The sequence below is a fragment of the Mchenga conophoros genome, linkage group LG12 (genome assembly GCF_057382185.1).
Source record: "Mchenga conophoros isolate Kocher_MC1m ecotype Shallow Benthic linkage group LG12, M_conophoros_male_GT1.1, whole genome shotgun sequence".
In the NCBI taxonomy this organism is placed as follows: domain Eukaryota; kingdom Metazoa; phylum Chordata; class Actinopteri; order Cichliformes; family Cichlidae; genus Mchenga; species Mchenga conophoros.
This window is the reverse complement of record NC_140537.1, coordinates 11868111-11889536: the sequence shown is the minus strand read 5'-3', so window position 1 is coordinate 11889536 and position 21426 is coordinate 11868111. Positions and strand designations below refer to the sequence as shown.

At 39.9% G+C, this 21426-nt stretch overlaps 1 protein-coding gene across 7 annotated transcripts in view; it reads left to right on the top strand.

Moving 5' to 3' along the window:
* LOC146562179 (leucine-rich repeat transmembrane neuronal protein 4) overlaps positions 1 to 21426 on the top strand; it is a 62412-nt gene that overhangs the window by 7004 nt on the left and 33982 nt on the right. The window lies entirely within an intron of this gene.

The following is a 21426-nucleotide window of genomic DNA, read 5'->3' as shown; positions in this document are numbered from 1 at the left end:
TACATTATTATAATCCTAAGGGATAAAGAACTTTGAGGGTTTACATCAGTGAGTGCACACCCGACTGTGCACACTGATCTAAACCTCTCACACAATAGACAACACAATACAACACTGAAAAATAAGGCACGTGCAGTATAGCAAATGAAATGTGTTTTGGGGGGGGGTCTTTTCCTTAAAAAAAAGTCTCTTTATGCCATTAATTTTTATTTTGCTCAGTTGTCTTCTTGTTTGGTAGAATTGAAAATTACTGTACCTGCAAGACTGGGTGGCAATGATCCACGGACACACAGAAGTACACTGCTTCGCTTTTATCATACCTGATGATTTTGTGAAAAATGGACTCCAGTCAGCTCCATTAAAACTCAACTGCAGCAAAATGCAGGAAGAAACAGACTATTAAGTGAATTGGCTGTAATGGCTATTATACAACATAATTTTTCAGTGGCCTGTGGTGATGTTAAAAAAAGAAAGAAAGACTTCTGTGTATGATCAAGAATATTAAGCAGATTTGAGGTGTTACATTTTAATACTGTATACATATACACATTGCATGTTTATCTCGTGTGCATATAAGGAATATAATTACATATAATTCTATAAAAATACATAGGGTTTTTAAATTTTTTAAAAATATTTTTATTGCTAAGATAAGACAAATTAATTGCATTGAAACACAACAGAATACAAATATTTTCATGTTTAAAGGATACTTGACATCAGGGAGCTTCATAATATGGATGGTACCGCTGCATACGCTTTCATTTTCATATTTCAGAATGATCTCCGAACATTGTTTCTGTCATAGTCTGAGTCACTTGTAGTTTCGCTGTGCTTAAAGCAATAAGGTTAGCAAGCAGATGTAGACTTTCTCTATCATGCTTCTACCCTTTCAGGCTGCGTACAGGCAGCCCTACTTTATTATTGAAGGCTGTTAGGACTGTGCAGTGTGAGCTCAGGATGAAAAAGGGTACAGTGGCTTTTAATCTTTGTTACATTTAATAGTCTCCTAAAATCAAGCTGGAACTAAACACCAGTGTTTTTTCTTAAAAAGTAATGCTTTACCTTACTTAATTACTCCCCGGCGAAAAAAAAAATGTGTTACACTTCTCATTACTTTACTTTCATGTTACTCCATAAGATGGTCTGAAATACACTGTCACATAATCACTAGTTAACAATATAACCCTTAGGCTACAGTCCCACACACTGACACAAATCTCTTTCCTAATGAGGACATACATACGACCTTTCTTTCAATGTTTCAGCATTTGAACACAAAGCCGACAACACAAAGAAAAGTTGAAAACCAGCTCAAAGAGAGACTTTAAAGAAAGCTCCACTGACATTCTACTATAGGAACACGCACAGGCTTCAATCCTACAAGCTTGACTGCCCCTCACTGCCTTTGTTACCTGCTGAAGGTCAGGCTCTGGCTGCTATGCAATGCATGACATTACTGTGTTACGAAAAATATAATGTGATTACAGTAACAGTAATCAGTAAACAATAAAAGTTACAGTAATATAAAGTACTAGTCAGAGCTATTCCAGATCAACCAAACCTTCTCATTTAATGTACTGTGTGGTGGTGTGATTGAGAGACCGTATCGCCTGCGGGAAGAAGCTCCTCCTCAGTCTCTCTGTGTTGGTCTTCAGGGAGCGGAATCGCTTTCCTGACCTCAACAGAGAGAACAGTCCGTTGTTGGGATGGCTGAGGTCCTTCACGATCTTCCTGGCCTTGGTCCAGCACCGCCTGCTGTAGATTGAGTGCAGGTCAGGGAGCTCGGAGCGGATGGTGCGCTCAGCTGACCGCACAACCCTCTGTAGAGCTCATCTGTCCTGCATGGTGCTGTTCCCGAACCAGGTTAAGATGTTTCCCGCCAGGATGCTCTCTATGGTGCACGAGTAAAAGTTCCTGAGCACCTTGGAGGGCAGTTGGAAGTCTCTCAAGCGTCTGAGGTGGTAGAGACGCCGACGGGCCTTTTTCACCACGGTGTTGATGTGACAGGACCATGACAGGTCCTGCGTGATGTGAACTCCGAGGTATTTGAAGCTGTCCGCTCTCTCCACTGGGCACTCGTTGATGACGGGGGGTCTGGTAGTTCCTCTCCTGCTTAGTGCTGAAGTCCACTATCAGCTCCTTTGTCTTACTGACGTTTAGAAGGAGGTTGTTCCTCTGGCACCAGTTCTCCAGATTCCTAATCTCCTTCAGGTAGGCCGTCTCGTTGTTATCAGAGATCAGGCCCACCACAACGGTGTCGTCAGCAAACTTGATGATGGTGGTGGAGCTGGTAGTGGCCACATGGTCATATGTGTACAAAGAGTACAGCAGGGGGCTCAGAACACACCCCTGGGGGGCTCCAGTGCTGAGAGTGGTGGAGGCTGAGACATGTCCGCCCGCCCATCCTTACTGCCTGTGGTCTGCCAGTTAGGAAGTTGGAGATCCACTGACACATAGATGAGCTGAGTCCCAGATGCTCCAGCTTGGTGGTGAGGTGGAGGGAATTATGGTATTAAATGCAGAGCTGTAGTCTATGAAGAGCATTTTAACATAATTCCCCCTTCTAGTGTCCAAGTCAGTGAGTGATGTGTGGAGGAGATGAGAGATGGCATCGTCTGTGGAACGATTTGGACGGTAAGCGAACTGTAGTGGGTCCAGTGTGTCTGGTAGTGAAGAAATGATGAAGTCTCTGACCAGGCGTTCAAAGCACTTCATCACTACTGAGGTGAGGGCTACAGGGCGATAGTCATTGAGAGAAGCAGGGTGGGGTTTCTTCGGGACAGGAACAATGATGGACTCTTTAAAGCATGTGGGGATGACCGACTGAGATAAAGAGATGTTGAATATCTCAGTGAACACAGGAGCTAGCTGGTATGTGCAGTCTCTGAGGATACGACCTGGGATGCCGTCGGGTCCTGCTGCGAGATGTGTCTGCTACTGGAATTCTGTGTGGCATTTATCTGGCCTCTAATCTGAGGTGCTGTTAACTTTCTGAGGCTGGTGACTCGGATGAATTTATCCTCGGCAGCAGAGGTGACTCTTAGTCTTCCTTTCCTGGGGCGGTTCTCATGTGAGACAGTTTTGTCGTAGTGCTTGATGGTTTTTGCAACTGCACTTGGGAACACATTCAAAGTTTTAGACTGACTGACCTTCAGTCCTTAAAGTAATGATGGACTCTCGTTTCTCTTTACTTAGCTGATTGGTTCTTGCCATAATAGGAAATCTAACAGTTGTCAAATAGGGCTGTCAGCTGTGTACCAGCCTGACTTCTGCACAACACAACTAATGGTCCCAACCATTAAGAAGGTAAGAAAATCCACAAATGAACCCTGACAAGGCACAGCTGTGAATCTACAATATAAAAATCTTTAGAGTTATTTATCAATTTTTTCTTTGTAACATAATTCCATATATCTTGCTTCATATATTTGATGTTTTCTGTTTGTTTCTACAATGTAGATATAAAAAAAACCCAAGAATTTATAATATAGATGAAAATATAGATGTTAATAATGGTAAATAATCTATGTATGGCAATGTTTGTGCAAACTTTTGTTCAGATTGGCCCACCTGTTAAGGTGAGAGTACATACAGACTTATATAGATACACTACAATCATTATAGCAAAGAAGGTAAGGTGTCAGATATCTATAAATGAAACAAAGTAAATACAGATCATTTTTAATTTTTCTTTTGCTAAAAAGACTATACCAGACTACATATTTACATATACATATATTTCCAAACTCTGGATGCTTGACAAACGTAGAGTCCCAACAAATAATACTCAGTGTTTATGCTAAACCAAGCCATCATCAAAACAAATGTCTGCCTAAAACGTTAAAAGCATTTCTCAAACGAACCCGTTCTTACTTCACTGTTAGCTGCAAACGTACCTCATTCTGCATTTACTTAGAGACTTCATACCAGCCTCAAATATGCAGCATATCCCACCTCGTTCCAGTCAAGGTTGTGATTTCAAACCGAGTTACAATGTTGCAGTGGGATTCATTAGCAAAAATGCACATAATCAGACCTCAGACTTATCTTTAGTAAAGCACCTCTCAGGCTGCTGTGTGTGTGGGGTGAGATCTCCAAATAAACATACTCTGCGATATGTATGATTCAGACTTTTGACAGATGTTCCTCTTGGAGGTGTGATGTCTGCTCGGGTGAGGAGGTGGAATACATTACAAAAAAAAAAAGAAGAATACTTAGCAGCAAGTCGAGGCAACGTGAGATCTGTGTAATAATAGCTTGCAGTCTAACATGGACTGTTAAAATGAATACGGCAGTTGTGTTGTTTCATAATTAATCTTAGCATCTCTTCTTTCATCCGATTGATGTTTTCGTGATTTTATTACTCTCATTATGATGTGCTAATAGCACATGTCTCAGCCAGCTAATAGCTTAAGCTGGCACAAGCGGAAAATATGGTGTTCCTCCTCCACGCTCCAACACAGACAATATTGAATTTCACTCTGGGTTAGATGTACTTATTTACAGAACACATGCGACGAACTGCTGTTTGTGTCTCTGGCTAATCATTAAAGATCCCTGCAAAAGCTTTAAAGCCAGAGAAGTGGGAGTCTCCTCTGAGCCCACATCGTTCTGCCGAGGAAAACTAAATGAAAGCCATCATTTTGTTGACCTTCACACCTTCATTTTTAATTGAGGCCAGCGCTGATTGACAACATCATTAATTGTGATATGCACTTGATATTACATGATAACCTAGTCCTTCATTTAACCCTAAGATGAAATGTCTTGTGTGAGCAAATTGGTTGATTTGGTACTACTTTGGCATGACTGAGACGTATGTTGTAATGAAACAAAGAATGGGAAGTTTTGAAATGGAATTAGAAGCCCCCCTTTTTTTGCACAAACTAATTTGGGAGTAAATGAAAAGACCACAGAGATAAATCAGACTAATTCATCCCTCCCCATCACACAATCTCCAGTGGTCCTCCCCTCCTGGAGCCACACACAAACCATGATGAATATTTAATGCGATATTAAACTTCTTCTTTTTTTTTTTTGTTCAAGACCATTTTTTCCATTAAGTAGTGATTAATTAGAAGTATGTTTTGATCAGAGGAGTCTCTTTCCATGGAGGCAGAGGATCTTGCGCCTCCTCCTCTGCTTTTGAGATTCATGGGGGAGCCCAAAATATAAACGAGTAATTGGTTGGAAAAAGAATATTACTAAATCTTAACATCATTTCTAACATATTTCCCCTCTCTTCTCTGGAAAGAAAAAATCCATTATTGCAACTCTGATTAAAATTCTTCAACAGCAAAACCTGCAGGGCAGGAAAAAGGTGAAAGATCAGTCTGTGTGAAGAGTTGGTGGGTGGCGGAGGAGGAAAAACAGGCTCCTGTTGATGCTCCCTAAGGCCGCGCCTCTTATATCAATTTAATGTACTTTGTCTTTTTTTTAATGCTCACGCTGTTGTTGACCAAATGAATGTTTCAAATAAACAATTTCACATTCTTTTTTTTAAATTATTCACGATTTTTGTGTTAAATTCATGCTGTTACATAGTGGATGCTGCTATACATGTTCTAATATACAGCCTACTGTGTGTTTTTGTGTGTGTTTCTCTAAGATACAGTATCTTGTACGCCACTGTGTTGCTACCTCACCCACCCAAAATAACAAATTCCTGTAATAAAATAATAGCAGAGTCAATTTCTTGTGAGCAAAGCTCTTTCTCAGCTAAAGTCTTACTGACAGAATAACATAATTTGTCATTTCTTTTTTTTTGTTGTTGTTGCTTTCTTTGTACTTCACTTGTACCCCACGCATAAGCCCGAGCTGTGTCCTTCTGTCTTTGAGTGTTGTGTGCTGGGTTATTCTTTACGCTTCCTTGCTGGCTACAGCTGAGGCATTGCATTTGTGGCTCATCCGTCTGTGTCATTCTCTTGAACACCTTGAGGGTTTCTTTAAATTTGGAACAAACGTCCTGTTGGACTCGAGGGTGATCTGTTTAGAATTGGGTGGTGAAAGGTAACTGTGACCCAACAAAACAATGTTTTTGTCTACAAAATATGCTAATTGTGAACTCATTTTTCATCAAATATCTAACAGAATTTAAAAAAAAAAGGCATTTCCTGTCCACAAGATCAAAGGTCACCTTTTCCGTGATATTATGATGTTGAATAAAATGGCACAGCTCTGGATTAGACGACTTGCCTCACTGTACAGCCAACACCCATTCCAGACTTTCATCCTGGGGAGGCTGTGGCTCAGGAGGTAGAGCCGGTCACCTACTAATTGGGCAAGACGCTAACCTCAAGTTGCTCTCTCCAATGGTGTGAATGTTACATAGAAAGCACTTACATAGAAAAAAAAGTGCTAGTATGAATGGGTGAATGAGGCAAGTTGTAGAAAAGCACTTTGAGTGCTCAGTTGGAGTAAAAAAGCGCTTTATAACAACCAGTCCATTTACCAAGAAGGATTCACACTGTGCAGTTCTGTCATTGTAAGAGTGCTAACTGGCTGCTGTCTGTTGATTCATATTCAGTACAGGTGTGGCAGATAAATCCTCCTCAAAAACATCTCTGTGTCTGAAAAATTACTTAATCAGGCGCTCTGTCCGAGTGTTTTTGTTCTGACACGGTCAATTTCATCTGGATGTGATCAACATAGTTCAGCTATCTGGGTTTATTATGAGGTGTAGCATTAGCTGCTTTAGTTAAAATTGATTTCTTAGTCAATTTGAGTCTAACTGTGCGTGAAAGTGTTTACTATGCTCGTCATCTTAGCTTAGCTTGTTAGCTGTCAGCTTTTGCTAGCAAAACGAAGCTAAAGCATTTCTGTAATTTACCTAGTATTCGTTTCTTCCAGTGTTATCAGTCCCATCCACTAGCTGCTTACATGCTTCATGATCCAGCAAACCTCTTCGCACACCATTTACACATTTGTTCTCAGTGTAAACCAGTTGTAATCCTGTGTCTATTAACAGCACCGATCAGTAGCACAATGTTGTTTTGGTGCCTCGGCTGTAGTCATGCTCCGGTGTTTCATCAGAGGACAATCATTTTTCTTGCAAGGCCAGCCTAATAAACCGAAGGCTGTGTCTCTTTTCAGCCTTATCTGAGCAATTAATACAAACGCCTTGAAGGATTTACTTCCTAAAGTAGGTGTAATACTCTGGTATTGAGGAATGTACTTTTCTTTTCAGGACTCATTTTGTTTGAACTCTTTCATGTGCTTCAACGTTTCCACATTGCTATAACTCCAGGGGGGTACATCTAGTTTTGGTGTCAGACACTGTGAAAGATTGGCCCACAATTTTACACAGGCATTCAACAATCCATCATAAAAGAGAAATTCATTTTAGAAGAAGCAGAGAAACCAATTTCTCCAGTTGACAGCCGCCTCAATAGACCACAATGCAATGCAGCGTCATGACAAGTCATGTCTTGTTTTTTATTATTTTTATTTTTACTCTCCACCTACCTACTGCAGCTGAATCAAGCAACCTGACCCTCAACTCCCTGGCGCTCGTCAAAAGGCATACAGGGAAATGCAGGAAATCACTAGCTGATGTCAAAGCAGATGTGGCAATTTGAGGGAAGTTCGGTACCCGAAAGACAATTTACATCAGATCTGCGCTTCTGGCATCCACAAAACATTACAGACTGATGATACATATCAGTGTAAGTCTATCCAAGGGTGGATTTTTCCATCAAGTCTTCAGTCTGAGTCAGAGTTGAGGAACAAAAGAACTACTTGAATTCCCAAGGAGTCCAGATCAATGTCTCTTTTCAAAGAAAAAAAAAGTATTTGCACATATCAGTAAACTTCTAATAACTTCTCAAAAAATCTGAATCCCATATCGAGTGTCCTATTATCATGGCGTATCTATCAATCAGCAATCACACGCCCTGGATTCCCTCAGTTTAAGCTTCTCCTCACTCAGTCAGCGACACTTCTGCTTTAATAGGATTTGACAGCTTATCTAGCACTTTATGAAAAGTCGGGCACCGCAGAGAGAATGAATAATATAACATGAAAATATTAGACATAACATTTTATGCCGTTTTATGGTCACAGCAGCCACGTTAATTTTTCATCGCAGCTTGAAGCAGTTACTGCGTGTTTAGCCCTTCATTTTATTATGATTCATTTAATTAGAGCTATTAAGACAGTTTGACGGAGACGCTGTAGTTCTGCCTTCTGTGTCACTTTGATTCCCTTGAAAAGAATTTGAAAGTGATATTTAAAAGAGAATGAAATGATGAAATGTTGACTAGGCACATTAGTGCTTGCCCTTGTAAGTTGTTGGACTGCAATTTGTATCTCCACGCTTCTCTGTAGAGTGACACTACAGTTTCTTTCATCATTTCTCCTCAGAAGAATTTTGATGTAACGTTCACGTCTACCTCAAAAATAGTGTTTTCCCAGAAACGAAAACCTCTACATCGTGTAGCTACAGCATACCAGTATGTTCTCACTCTGTCTGATGGGACACGGTGTGTCAGTCAGCACAAACTGAAAATGATGCCACACTTCTGCCATCTTCCTCACTTATAGTGAAATATAAATATCAGAACACTCACAGTGGCTGTGCTGATGTTCAGCAGGTAGGTTTGTCGTGTTTACCGCCTGAGTTACTGTTGCGTTTAATGCATATATGTACGCAGTTTTTAGCCAAAGCTAGTTAGTGAAAACAAAAAAAAAGAACAAGATCCAAGAGTCATTAAAATTAATTAGCAGGGTTAAGGTATGAAGACACGCTCCCTAGCAAGCAAGTCAAACTTTATTCATACAACACATTTCAGTGTGCTGTGCAAAGCATGAGCTGCCACACACTACATACTAAGTAATATCTAAGTACAAATAAGTAAGATAGATTCTATTAGATAGAAATTGTTAAATAATTAGGACTACAATAAGATCATACAACCTGTAGGTCCAAAAGATAAACAAAATAATTCAAATAAATTTATGCTGAAGCGCCAAATCACAACAGCAGTTGCCTCAAGGTGCTTTATATTGTAAATTAAAGAACCCAGTTTGAGCAAGCACTTGGTAACAGTGGGAAGGGAAAATGTCCTTTTAACAGGAAGAAACCTCTGGCAGAACCAGGCTCAGGGTGGAGTAGCTATCTGCTGCCACCGGCTGTGGATGAGGGAAGGACAGCAGGGTAAAAGACACACTGTGGAGGTGAACCAGAGATTAATAATAAGTATTGATTAAATGCAGAGTTCAAACATAAGAAAAGTTATGGTATCTGGACTTAATGCAAGCCATCATGAGGAGGGATATCTGCATTTTATTTACATTTTAATTGCAACCCAACATAAAAGTTTCACTAAAAAAACAGGAATGTCATTTGACCTATTAGGGGCCCTTCTAAAGATGGAAATTAAGCACTTTTAACCATTGGTTGTTTTGGTTCTTTGAAACGTGACTTCCCAAGCAAGGGGTGGACCTACCCAAGGATAAAAAGACAGAGCAAGCTAACTTGTTAATCACAGGTTAGCCACAGACTAAAGAACAGTCTCATTTATTATCTATTTCTGTCCAAATGGAAGAAACAAAAGTAACATCACACTAGATTCAGTAAGACTTTAAAACCCATTGAAAAAGTGTTTACTTGTCGAGGATGCGGTGTTCTCTGACCATATGCCTATTTTATGTGATATTGTTCTTTTTAATCCTGTTCTTAAGCTTGCTGTACCTGCTCGATGTTATCGTGCTTTTGGCTCAGATACTGCCGAGCGGTTTTCCATATTGTTTGACCAATTTATTTCTTATCCTCCTGAGTTGTCCACCTCAGATGGATTAGTTTCTTGTTTGGATTCTGCTTGTAAATCTGTCCTCGACGCTGTCACTCCTTTTATATTCAGACAATGCAAGCCAAAGGCTAGTCCTTGGCTAACTGATTTTACCAGAGCCGCTAGAAAAGAATGTAGAAGATGTGAAAGACAGTGGAAAAAAGATAGGCTGTGCGTCTCTATGGAAGCTCTTAAGACTAGCTGGAAAGTCTATCAGAGAGCAGTAAAGGCTGCCAAGCACTCCTATTTTTCTCAACTTATTGCTGCCAGCTCGCATAACCCTCATGTTCTATATAACACTATAAATTCTGTACTTAATCCGGAAGGCTATATTCTTTTGCACTCTTCTGCGGTTATGTGCAATAAGTTTCTTAATTATTTTGTGGATAAGGTTGCTAGTTTGAGACTCTACCTATTGCTGACCCAGCCATGCATGGTTCTTGCTCAAGTCTGTTCTCTGCTTTTCTACCAATTGTTTTATCTGATTTAGAGAAACTTGTGTTGAATGCTAAACCGTGTGGCTCTCCAAATGACGTTGTTCCTCCCCGTTTTCTTAAAAAGGTATATCCTATCATCGGACCACATATTCTGAACATTATTAATACTAGTCTTTTGTCTGGTCAAGTACCTAGGGAATTTAAGCATGCAGTCATACATCCTTTACTTAAGAAACCAGGCTTAGACAGTTCAGTCATATCAAATTTTAGACCCATCTCTAAGCTTCCCTTTCTTAGTAAGATTCTGGAAAGAATTGTTTATACTCAGTTGATAGACTACTTGAATGACTCTAAATTGTCAGAAATCTTTCAGTCCGGCTTTAAGCCATTCCACAGCACGGAGACAGCCCTCGTAAAAGTTATGAATGACATCCTGATAGCGACAGACCGTGGTAAATATGCAGTGCTGGTCTTGTTGGACATGACAGCTGCATTTGACACTGTGGATCACGATTTGCTGATCTCCCGCCTACAGCACTGTGTGGGAATTTCTGGTTCGGCACTTTTGTGGTTAAAGTCCTATCTTTTAAATAGGACCTTTTGTGTTAAGTTGGGGTCGGCTTCATCCTCTGTGGCCCCTCTGCTTTGGGGTGTGCCACAGGGATCTATTCTTGGGGCGTTATTGTTTTCATTGTACCTCTTGCCTCTTGGCGCGATTTTCCGAAAGCATAAAGTGCCATTCCATCTATACGCAGATGACTGCCAGCTCTACTTACCTTTTAGTCATTCTGATAGTCTCCCAACTGGACCTCTGCTTGACTGCCTTACTGATGTCAAAGCATGGATGGCAAAAAACGTTTTAAATTTTAATGATCGGAAGACTGAAGCTATTTTATTTGGCCCAAATCGTTCTTCTCATACTCTGGATGTTGATCTTGCAGCTTTGACTTCCCAACTAAAGAGTTCGATCACAAATCTCGGAGTTAAAATTGATTCTGCACTCACCTTTGATGACCATGTAAACGGGGTGGTAAAATTAGCATTTTATCACCTCAGGCGTTTATCAAAGGTTAAGCCCTTTCTTTCCAAGCGTGACTTGGAAAGCGTTATTCATGCCTTTATTACCTCACGTTTAGATTATTGTAATTCTCTTTTAACAGGGGTTGGGCAGGGCACTTTATCACACTTGCAATTAGTGTAAAATGCTGCGGCACGATTTTTAACTGGCAGAAGAAAATTTGATCACATCACTCCGATTTTGGCCTCTTTACACTGGCTTCCAATTGAATTCAGGATCCGTTTTAAAGTCCTTTTATTGGCTTTTAAATCTCTAAGTGGTCTGGCACCTGTTTATTTGTCTGACTTGTTGAAGCCCCACGTCCCCACTCGTTCCCTTCGGTCAGCTGAGCAGTTGCTGCTTTCGGTCCCAAAGTCACGGCTGAAACTTAGAGGAGACCGAGCGTTCTCTGTTGCCGCGCCGATGCTTTGGAATAACCTTCCTCTCCATATTAGACAGGCTGCATCAGTGCCAGTTTTTAAGTCTTTATTAAAAACCTACTTTTATTCCCTGGCTTTTAACTCTGTGGGTAACTGATATTTTTATTGTTTTTTAACTTTATTGCTATGTCTGGTTTTATTACTATGTGCATATTAGTACTGTACAGCACTTTGGTCTACCAGGTGTGTTTTTAAAGTGCTATATAAATAAATAAATGATGATGATGATGATGATACTGAGGTCATGAATGAAATGGAACGATTTTCTCATAGACTGCTACCTCCTGCTGGCCATGGGAAAGAATGCTAGTTTAAAGCACCTCTGCTTTGCTTCACTTTTCAGACCCACACGTATATAAACACACACAGATACATCTCTTACATAAGGTGTATCAGCACACTGCTAGAGTGGGCGTAGCATGTCTGTATAGAGCAGGGGAGCAAGAACCAGCCTTATTAAACAAATCAAACTTTTGATCAAACTCATATGAAATTTTGCCGAAGCGCACAGCTGTTGGAGCACATGGAACAAATTGACTCAAGGAATGAAATGTGTCAGATTTCATTTCGTGTGTAATATTGATGTTAAATGCTATGGAGATGTTTAAATATTTGCTGCCGTATAATCTGCTTTGACATGTATTGTGAACAGGTGGAGGGAACGGAGGGATTCATCTCTCCGTTTTCACTCTGGCTGCCAATGCTTCTTTTCAAATCAAACAAATGGGTCAGCCCTTTGTTCCGGCAGAATATTTTTACTTGCCTTATCTAAAAGGGATATAATACACTCTGATCAGCGGGCTGTTTCAGCACTCTAAATTTAAAATGCTTTCTGGATTTGTGTAGGCAGACAGCAGTCAAACATTAACCAAAAAAAAAAAATTTACTCCATGCTGGGCAAAATTGTAGTTAATTTTGGTCATTCACAGAAACGAAAAAACAACGCTGTCTACACAATGCAGGATGTGGGGCAGATATTCCTGTTGGGATTACGTGTGCTCCGAGTGAACAGAATTTAAACATACCTCAGCTGATTTCTGGATTTCTTTTCTTTCAGTTCGACATTCCCCAGGTACCTTACTCCATGTTTTTGTACCGTGTTTTTTTTTTACCAACATCCTTTCCCAGCTATGTTTCTCCATACAGCGAAAAGTAAACAAGCCAAACTTAAAGTAGGAAGACAAACTGACAGAAAGAACTTATACTTTTATAAAATTATATAGGCTGAAACTGCAAGGCCATGTGCTGGAAAACAAAATAAAGGCAATAAACTGGGAAAAAGCGTAATTAGCCAGTTTCCTTGGAGATGAGCCAGTTTTTCCATGCCAATAAATTCAGCAATCAAATTAACTTGTGAACGACACATTGACATAAAAATTCAATTCTGTTGTAACGTAGGTAGATGGGAGAGATTATGAGAAGAATATTTAGAGCCAGTGGAACTTGGTTTCTAAAGTGAAGCCATCATTTATGCCAATCAGCCAACGAACTGAATGCAATTAATGGAACTAATTCAGTTTTGTCAAATGAGCCAATTTAAAGAAGGAAAGCTGAACAATGTTATCTCCTTGTCCACTTTCTGAAAATGTTGAGCTGATTTTGTACAGCCAGTTTGTGTCCATGCACAGAAAACCTATTTGCTAGTTCATTTAAACTCATCTACTTTGGTAGACGGCTAAAAATGTTGTATTATGACAAAAAAGGTTGAAAGATCACCAGATGTCCATTGTTTGTGCCTTTGACGGAGTGTGTTTTACGCCCAAACCACAATCCTTTCCTAAATACAAGTTTAAAGTGACAAGAATGGAAAATAGTTGAGGCCATCATGTAGCATCCCCTACATGTTTTCTGATGTAGGACTTTAGGTACTCAACAGTCCTGGATGCTGCTTGCTGTTTTCCTTATTTCATCATGTGCTAAATGTTTACAGTTGGTGAAATGTCTGGACTGCAGGTAGGTGAGTTCCTGGACTCTTCTCCTACAAAGCCATGCTGCTGTAATAGCTGCAGTATGAGCTTTAGCATTGTCTTGGTGAAATATGCAAGGTCTTCCCTGAAAAAGACGCCATCTGGTTTGTAAATCTGTTGCTCTAAAGCTCCATAGGCACTAGTGCACTTTCATACCTTTAGCAATGCAGGCATTTGTAGTGAGGGCTGATAAAAAGTCGGATGCTCCCTCTCCTCTTTAATGCAGGAGAAGTGGTGTTCATCTTATGCAAAAAAAAAAAGAAAGAAAAAAGAGTCAAATTTCTATTTGTCTGACCACAGGACACGTTTCCACTTTACCTCAGTCCACTTTAAATGAGCTTTGGCCCAGAGAAGACATTTCTGGATCATGTTCACACACGACTTCTTTGCACGAAAGAGCTTTAACCTGCCGCCTTGTAGATGACACGGTGAACTATGTTCACAGACTGTGATCTCTGGAAGTGTTCCTGAGCCCATGCAGTGATTTCCATGCCAGGATCATGCTGTTTTTAATGCAGTGCCCCCGAGGGCTCGAAGATCACAGGCATCCAATATTGAATTTTAGCCTTGTCTCTTGCACAGAGTTTTCTCCAGATTCCCTGGATTTTTCATGATATTATGCACTGTAAATGATGAGATATTCAAAATCTTCACAATTTTGTAGACACAATTTTGGGGGAATTGATGAACATCTGCTCATCTTTATTTTTGACTCTAACTCTCTAAATTCTCTAATCACATTACTGACCTGTTGCCAATTATCCTAATTAGTTCAAAACGTCCCTCCAGCTGATTCTTTTTAGTACTACTTACTCTTTTTGCACTGGCCCATTTCTTTTTAGAGATCTGTTGCTTCCATCAAATTCAAACTAAGCTACTATTTTCCTTGAAACAGTACATGTTCCCATTTGATGTGTTTTCAATGCTTGATTGTGAATAAAGTCATTGCATGTAATTGGCTATACATTCTAGCAAAAGAATGAATAATAACAGAAGTAAACAGCAACATAAGACACAGCTATGTCTAAAATTGTGATCTAAATGTGTGAAAGTCCTGTCCTACTGAGGTTTGTTTCTGATCCATTATCACGCAGGCCATCGACATGATTTTATGTGGCATTACCATAAATTCAATAGCTGCTGATTATAAACTGCTCAGGAAGTGTCCTTAACCTCTTTTATAAATGATACATATATTAATACAAATCATTCAGTGACCATGGTAACACATATGGCTGTCAGCATGTGAGCACGTGGATTCACTCAGATCAATCAAGACAGTCAAAGGTTGTTAAAACGGTCGTGAGCGTGCATCCTGCTCTGTTCACTTTGATAACTTCATCAGCTCCAGTCAGCAAAGCAGCCGCATGGAGATCCTCTGTGCATGGAAATCCTCTATGTGCTCACCTCATTTTCTTCTAATTATTTAGTTTTATCAGTTCAATTGTTGCTCACAATGAGTTACTCATGAGCTCCTAGTATCACCATGGAACACAAATTAGAGCCTTCCAGTGCTGCATGATCCGCTTTCAAACCATTTTATTACCGGTCAGCATTACAGCAGCTGTTATAATGTTATGATGGTTATAATGTGATTTTGAAATGTTTCTGAACGCCTTGGAAATATTTTGCTGGCCTCTCTCCCCTGCTGGAGCCAGCGTTCTTTGTTCTCTGGAAAATACCAGCGCTGGAAAGCACTCCGATTTCTAGGCTATTGTACCAGAGTGAACCCCAAACATGTTTGTGGCTACACTTTGTTTGGATTCTCCATTCAGTAGCAGCTGCTGTCTCATGTCCAGCATTGTATATGTCCTCCAGTTAGAGAAAGATCGTTGTTTGGGTTCACCATAAGAAAACAGAAGCTTCTCCATCAAGGCTAAAATGAGGCCCACTGTAGTTAAAAGTAGATTTTGGGCAGTCGTTGCTTCCGACAGATTTACTCCTCCTCATGTAGCAAATAGATTCAAACTCCAGAGTAAAGAACAAAGCGCAGGGCTATGTGTTCTGCAGAGCATCCTTAGTACAGATAGATCTGTAGAGTTTAACCCCGGAGGACGGGCGTTTTTATCAATTTGAGATCAGGACTTATTGATCCTGCATGCCCGTACATGCTTGACATTACTGAAGACTCCCTGTTTTTGGTGACTCTCGTATCTTCGTCAATCCCTATTTCCATAGGTGCGAGCTCACAGCTGTAGCAGAATGGAGAGGTCATGCGCTTCTCTTGCTCCTGAGGCTTTTCGTCCCCCCCTTTCTTTCCACCCACCTGTCAAACAGCTTTTCTCCTCTGTAATAGTCTGACTGTATTGCACAGACACTGCCCTCAGTTGCAGTGGATTTCCAGCATTTTTCATTTTTTCCTTTTTGCCCAAATTTGACGGTGTACGGCCAAAATGTAATGAAACAAAAATGACCACATTTAAATGACAAGTGTAGCCCTCCATATTAAAGCGGCTTAATTCAATCTCAAATGTTTTGCTAAGGATGATGGAAACTATTTTCCTGCATAGCATTTTTCTTAGTACAATTTAGTGGTAATGTTTTTTTTTTCTTTTCTCCAGTTTGCCCATACAGCACTACGTTTTGTAAAATAGCTCTTTATGTTCTAACTTGACATTTCAGTGCCACAACATGCTTGAAAAAGTTGAGAAATAGACTCCATGAATTTAGATGTCTCGAGTGAGCCGAAAACAAGGCTGCTGATATGAATCGTTATGAGCGGCAGCATTTAGTCCAATCTGCTTCACGTCGACCCACATGTCAGAGAGATGCACAATTCGCATTCATGCTGCCTTCATCTCTCTCCAGAGCACAGTCACACACACACACACACACACACACACACACACACACACACACTGACAATGTATAACTCATCAAGAGCTGCGGAGATGGCAGCAGTCACATCTGACTGCAAAGTCAAGAAACGTTTTTATTTTTTCATTTCATTGTGGAAATTCTGAACAAACGCTATATTATGTGCTGTCTGTCAGCAGTTTCCGAGTCAGGCGACTGGTGTGTTTTTTTTTAAAGAACAAAAACATTTAGTGCAAACCCAAGGTCCGTGGAGCAGCCCCTAAAGCTTGTTTGTTGGCAGAAGGGCAAAATGACAACCCATCAAGTTAGGTTTGTTTGCTAAATGGAAAGATTTTTCTTGGCCCTTTAATTTCTCTCTTGTTTAAGAATGTATTTCATTTTTATAACTGGCTGCACTCAAGGAAAGGCTTCATCAACCAGTTATTACCTGGTAACGTTAAAATGCTGAGCAAAAGTCTTGAGCTACTCCTCATTTCTTCATATTTTGCTTCCAAGCACCCAGATTTTCTTCTTATTCTTTAAAATAGCCTTGAGCAACAGTTTTCCAGGCTTTTTGAAGGTCTTTCAAAGTTTTATTTTGGATATTTTCTCCTTTTTCAATCATTTTCAGTCAATTTCTTGCACCTGAACATTTTCACATGAATGTTTACTTTGTTTTCTACTGTTTGTTAAGCCACTCTCCTATTAGTCATTTAGGCATACTAAAGACACCAAATGCAAGCAGATAACTTTAAGAGCCAAGTTTAAATCAAATCTTTAAGCATTTTGTTACTTTCCAGTGAGTGTCTAAAGCCATCTGTAAAACACGGTGGAGGCTCTGTCATGGTTTGGGTCTGCATTTCAACTGGTGGTGTGGGAGATCTTGTCAAAGCTAATGGAATATTACCCAGAAAAGTACCATCAGATTTTGATCCACCATGCAATACCATTTGGAAAGCATCTAATTGGCAACAGCTTCATTTGTCAGCATGACAATTATTTCAAACACTGCCAATGCAGTAAAATCAAATCTGGATAGAAAAACATACAGTGGAATACTGTCAGTGATTGATCAGCCTCTTCAGATCCTGGATCTCAGCATTATTGAAGCAGTGTGGGATCATCTTGATGGAGAACGGAACAAAAAGAAGTCGACATCCAAAGAAGAGCTTTGCAATGTCCTGAAGATGTGTCATTTTTTAGGCACAAGCTGCCAAAGAGAATTCAGGCTGTGTTAAAGAATACACGCGGTCATACCAAATATTGACTTCCAAGCTCTTTAAAATTGTACAAACTCGGATTTTATATATTGCAGTGTGTGCAATATTTCATTAAATTGCTATGTCTGCTTCCCATTTTTCTGGGAAAACTTAAAGAAGTGAGGGCTGGCTCAAGACTTTTGTATAGTACTGTACAGCTGCAGCAAGGGCCACTTTAAAACCCATACATACAAATTATCTTTCAGCCGTTCTGCTGTCTCAGGACTTGGGTTAGTGTACATTTTGTGGTGATGGTTCTAATATTACATTATTTAAAGTGGACTACTTAATAGCGTCCTGAATTTTTGAGCAATTGTACAGACAAGAACACTCTGACTGTAGTGGTTTGAGTGAGAAACTGCAGAAAAGAATATTCTGAAGTTGAACTTCCTGATATTTCAAAATTACTTCCATTAATCATAAGCCAACAACCATGGGCTCTATTTGCAAGAATCAATGGTGCAGTTTATAAGGTCTTTAAAAAACCTCAGCTGGTCCATGCAACATGGTGGAGCAGGAGCAGAACACTGAGCTCTGCTCACATCATTGAACTTCTCACCCTATTATGCAAAGCAGGCTGAGCCGTTCTGCAAAGGAATGCCATTGGTAATGGCGAGGTTTAAGTCCCTGATAGCTGAGAGTGAGGCTTGAGCTTTATTTGTAGCTCTGCAATTTCTTTAAGTCAGCGGTGACTCAACAGTTTTTGACCACAGTCATTAACCTAACCAGCTGCTCTTAATGATGATAATATTACCAGACATTTAGAGGACTCGTTTCAAAGAGGAACTAAAATGTGGATTTATTTTATTTATTTTTTTGGCTTTTTATACTCTTGGTGAATGAGCTCCAGTTCTTTGTGGATCAATAAGTTATTAGCAATAAATAGAACATAAGATACAAAAAAATACAAGACGCATTTTTCACTCTCATGCCTCGATCCTCCTCCAGAAACATTTCTGCTGGTGAGGTGAAGTGTGTTATTGCTTTCGTAAAACAAAAAAAAAAACAAGGCACTCTTCGAGGTCAGCTGGGCTCACCATGCTGGTTTATGCAATTACACATCTTTAATTTGCTTAGCGTAGCAACTTGTTTGCATTTAATTTGCTGTTTCATATTACAGCACAGTTGTTGTGCCTAAACACATGCCTACTCACACATTTAGCAGAAATGAGGCTGCATGAGAATCCAATTAAGGCACCTTTTCCCCTCGTCCAGTTGTGCTTTTGCTTGAGTGTGTAATGACAGAATTACTGAACCTTCTACGCACATTGTTGGATAGATTTTTAATAGGGCTCTATGAAGGGGGTAGAAAACACTGTGTATCTTTGTGGTTTTGGTAAAACTAACCCAGTGTCACAATTTGGTGCTGGATGAGGAGCTAGATGAGGAATCAAAAGCAGGACTCTTAAACATGGAGAAGACGGATTCAAAAAGGCAGAATTATTGCGCTGTTGACACTTGAAACATAAACTCATGAACTAGAAACTAAGAACTTAAACACTAGGGAAACTAGAAAACTAGGTGCCAAGTAATTTGGAAACACACAGCACATGGAGTGGTACGACACAACAAAGGGCAAAGGAAAACACAGGGCTTAAATGCACAGGCAAGACAACGAGAGGATGGGGAACAGGTGGGAACACCGCTGGGACAAATCTGACATAACAAGACAAAGGAAGCAAAGCAGAATACACTGACATAAGTCAACGACTATCAAAATAAAACAGGAGGCATGACATCATGTAGATGCAGACTTGACACGGAAACACGACAGACTCTGAGACAGAGGAAATACAAAAGCAAACGAAAACATGGGAACAGACTAAACATAGGCTAAACACTAAGGGAGAGAGGACTAAGATTACCGAGAACTAAAGAAACCCAAACACATGAAAAAATATTCAAAGAATCTAATTCCAGAAGCTGAAACACAAATAGTGGGTCGCAGACCAAGTACCGTGACACCCATCTTCTACTTAATGCAATCTATTTGGAATGTTATCATATGTGTCCATCAATGACCTCAGTGGACATACCCTATCAGAGCAGAGAATAACCTACTGCAAATGTTCACATTTTGTAAAGTTAATGTATGTTTATCCAGCTGTCAGCTCTCACAGGCCAAACCCTGGAGAGATCACCAGTCAATCGCAGGGCTAACACAGAGAGATAGACCTGTGTTAGCACTGGTTCACACCAGTGAACCAGTTAGATTTTTTTTTAGATTCACCTGCTACCTTAACATTCATGTCTTTGGAGTGAATAAAGAAGCTTGAGTACCCTGCGATACTGCACGCAGGCACAGGGAGAACATGCAGCCTTCACACGGAAAAGCCCCAGCGGGTTCCTACTGTGAGGTGATGGTGCTAATTACTTAACCACTGTGCCTGTATAGATGGATGGATAGATTCTAGTATATTTTGTCTATATAGTGATAAAATCAGAACACACTAGAGCTTTACACAGACTCTTATTCCTTTTATTCATTTACTTCACCAGGCAACTCTAACTATATAATTAGTCTGGAGAGACATGGAAGCACACTACAACTTGACCAGGTGGCTGACACATCGTCACAACTGTTAGGTGATAACTGTCATTTCCAATAACTGAATGAAGATTTCAATAGCTTGTAATGATGCTGTAATAGGTGTAATAAGATGAAACAAGAAGGTAATAATATGCAAATAGCAATTTATTATCACCTGATTAGCAAAGTAATTTCTCAAAATAGATGATGACTGAGAACTTTCACAGACGAATGTCCAAATAATGATCTTCTGAGTAATATTACATTGAAATATATGTAATTACGTGATAACAGGGGATAATAATGCAGAAACAAATATATGTCTGTGAGGCAAAACAATTACTAATAGTATCAAAATATTATAGTAATAATATTAACCTCCTGACCATTAAATTGTAATATCTGTGCATTTGTATATACAAACTTGTGGTAGTAACCTCATAATTATAAGTTAATGTTGTTTGCTTTAACCGTGGCTCCATAGTAGAGTGGTTTACACTGTTGCCTTACACATGAAAGCTCCCCAGTTTGATGCTGGAAGGAGACTTAGATCCCATTGGGGGCTGCGTCAGGAAAGGCATCTGGTGTAAAACTCTGACAAATCACATATAATGAGCCATCTGCTGTGGTGACCCCATGTGAATAAGGGAGCAGCCAAAAGAAGCTTCATTGATTGATGCTTTGACATATTAGGATACTGTTATCATATTATAATACTGGAGTGATTCCTGCATTATGTCCTTAGCATTCGTCTTTGTTTGAAGGTAACTGGGTAAACATTATATGTAATGTGTGACTTATTTCCTGGAACCACCTGAATATGTGGTAGTTTCATACCAGGAATCAGGGCTGCAACATACAAAAATCCCTGTTTCTGTCTAATTCCATATCATTGACATATTAAAGCAAACTCAATTATGAGGCGTGTAATTAAGAGATGATAACTTGCTATTTCCATACAGAAATAGTTGGAATATTCACAGAGTAACATGGAGCGCTGTCTTTTGTCCCGTCTTCCTCCCCTAACCTTGAACTGGTCATGGCAGATGGCCGCCCCTCACTGAGCCTTGTTCTGCTTGAGGTTTCTTCCTGGTAAAAGGGAGTTTTTCATTCCCACTGTCACCAAGTGCTTGTCATATGCCGTGGGAG